The 3,067-nt window shown below is 42.5% G+C and overlaps 1 protein-coding gene across 1 annotated transcript in view; it reads right to left on the bottom strand.

The window, feature by feature from the left end:
- Positions 1 to 2,069: 2,069 nt before the first annotated feature.
- LOC123180239 (protein Rf1, mitochondrial) overlaps positions 2,070 to 3,067 on the bottom strand; it is a gene marked incomplete in the record, with an annotated part of 4,758 nt that continues 3,760 nt past the window's right edge. The window contains 1 exon segment of the mRNA XM_044592222.1: positions 2,070 to 2,485.

The raw sequence follows: 3,067 nt of genomic DNA, 5'->3' as shown, positions 1-3,067 counted from the left end.
TACCCTGTGTGTCCATCTAGGTTTTTCTGACGAGCACAAGGGTTGTCGTTGTCTAGATCTTGTTAGTGGTCATATTCATGTGTCTCATCATGTAACATTTGCTGAAAACATTTTCCCCTTTTCCGAGCGTCAACAATTAGATCCCAACTCACCCACGCCGTCCACTAGTCCCTCTCGTCGCAATCATCTTCCCTTCTTTCACCTGCCGACCTATCCAGCGAAACCAGCCGAATCCTCTGCCGCGGTAGAGGATCCTGCCGTGACCACTTTTGTCATCACCTCTGTTCCGGCAGAGAGAGGAAAACCCATTACACTCTGGCACGGCAGACCTCCTGCCGTCGCAGTCTTCACCGCCATCTCCCGCGTCTGCTTCCTTCGTTGCGCTGGACGCGTCCACCACATCTTCCCCCACCCCTCCCGCTCGTGCTATTCCCGTTCCAGCTCCTACTAACGATCATACCATGCGCACACGTGCCAAGTCCGGGTTTCCTTTACCTGCAAAAGATCGTCTCAATCTTCATGCATCTCTATCTCCTTCCTCTCTACCCAAACCTTACAAATCAGCTCTCCTAGATCCTAATTGGGCCGCAGCTATGAAAGATGAATATGATGCCCTTCTGCAGAATAACACGTGGCAGTTAGTTCCTCGTCCTTCCAATAGAAATATCGTTTCGGGCAAATGGGTTTTTCGCCATAAATTTAATTCTGATGGGAGTCTTGCACGTTATAAGGCTCGATGGGTATGCCGTGGTTACTCTCAGCAACACGGCATCGATTATGACGAGACTTTCTCTCCAGTTGTCAAGCCCATCACTATTCACACTGTCCTTTAGCATCGCCGTCTCATCTTCCTGGCCAATTCATCAACTAGATGTCAAAATGCTTTTCTTCATGGCTCTCTTCAAGAAACAGTCTGTTGTCAACAACCTCTTGGCTTCGAACATTCCTCCTATCCTAATCATGTTTGTCTTCTTCAAAAATCTCTTTATGGTCTTAAACAAGCACCACGTGTCTGGTTCCAACGCTTTTCTACTTATGCTCAAACCATCGGTTTTACCCCTTCCCATTCTGACACTTCACTCTTCACCTTTCATCACAACAACAACACTGCTTACCTTCTTTTATATGTTGATGATATTATCCTCACAGCTTCCTCACAACAATTTTTAGATCATATTATCTCTCTTCTTCGCCACGAATTCTCTATACAGATTTAGGTCTTCTTCACCACTTCTTAGGTATTGCTGTTATCCGTGACTCCTCTGGACTTTTCTTGTCTCAACGTCAGTACACTCTGGATCTTCTTTCTCGTGCTGGTATGCTTGATTGTCAAACTTCCCGTACCCCTGTTGATACAGGTTCCAAACTCTCTACCGACGGTGATCCTTTCTCTGATCCTTCTCTTTATCGTAGTCTTACCGGTGCACTTCAGTATCTTACTCTCACTCGTCCTGAAATTTCTTTTGCTGTCCAACAAGCTTGTTTATATATGCATGATCCTCGTATTCCACACTACAATCATGTCAAACGTATTCTTCGGTATCTCAAAGGCACACTAGACTTAGGTCTTCATATCAACAAATCCTCTCCCACCTCCTTGACAGCTTACTCTGATGCAGACTGGGCTGGTTGTCCAGATACTCGTAGGTCCACATCCGGATTTTGTGTTTTTCTTGGTAACAATTTGGTTTCTTGGTTTTCAAAAAGGCAGGTTACGGTCTCCCGCTCGTCTGCTGAAGCTGAGTACTGCGATGTGGCTCATGCAGTTGCTGATACGGTTTGGTTGCGACTGTGATAATATTTCAGCTGTCTACATGTCAGGGAATCCGGTTCAACACCGTCGCACCAAGAATATTGAGATCGACATTCATTTTGTTCGAGAGAAGGTGGCTCTCGGTCAAGTTCACGTTCTCCACATGCCTACTTCTGCTCAGTTTGCTGATATCTTTACTAAAGGCCCGGCGACTACTCCGTTTCAAGACATTCGTTTCAGTCTCAACGTCGTCGAGCCTACCGTTGACACTACGGGGGATGTTAGAATACAACTTGTATTAGAATTAAGACTCCTACTCGGTTTGTAATAAGGCTAGGTCAGGTGCGGCTTGGCTCTTATATATACTTCTTGTACCGGCACAATATTGTATCAACAATTATTCAATACAATTCTACACTCATCACATGAAAGAACAATTTGATAACCTAATAAGAATAGTTTTGAAGAACATATTAGCTCAGTAAACATAAAAATCTTTCAGTAGGTAACTAGGGCTGAATTTGGCAATTATTTCCTAAAAACAATTGACATTACATAATATAATACAAACTTTTAAGACCTTAAATATATTATCAGGTGCAACTCATGCATAAGGTGTACATTGACAGCCTGGCTTTGGTTACGGTCTCCCGAAATCATGATTGATACACTGCTGCTTTGTGGGTGAATCTACATACAGACGAAGAAATAGCATATTTAATGGGCTCTGTGCTGCACAGTTTGGAAACACTGAGTCAGATCAGGAAGGACACATACATACACATAAGTGATGGCGAAAAATCAGGTATTGATCCTGGGAGATTGAGGTGAGATAGATCCCTCAAAATGCAAAGTAACACGAAGCTCTTAGAAACAAAAGTTTAAGTATGATAGAATAAATTCCCCTGATTTGCCCAATGAACTTTTGGATTGAGATGTTTAGTACTTCAAGCTCAAAAACAAAAAAGAACTGAACTCGAGGTTTGACATGCGTACCATGTTTGAAGAAGTCAGACAAATACTGTTTAACAATAAAATACAAAGATAATTTTAACATTTTACAAGCAATGTAGTTTGAGGTCCTATGGTAATTTGTTACTGTAGTTTAGAAAGAGACAGAGCATTGAGCGGTCAATGGCCATACATGTCCAGAAATGCAAGCACTGTTAATTCAGAGACTAACAACTAAGGCAAGAATATGTTCTATGAGGAAGTCTGAAAAGACATATTTGTAGAACGTACATGTTGGAGCAACGTTAGATGACCAGAAGTGCCAATTTCAATACCTCAAGATTGTTCAGGTAGTAAAATCAT

The sequence above is a fragment of the Triticum aestivum genome, chromosome 1D (assembly GCF_018294505.1).
Source record: "Triticum aestivum cultivar Chinese Spring chromosome 1D, IWGSC CS RefSeq v2.1, whole genome shotgun sequence".
NCBI classification, from domain to species: domain Eukaryota; kingdom Viridiplantae; phylum Streptophyta; class Magnoliopsida; order Poales; family Poaceae; genus Triticum; species Triticum aestivum.
Note: the sequence above shows the minus strand (reverse complement) of the source record. Positions and strands in the feature narration are given on the sequence as shown.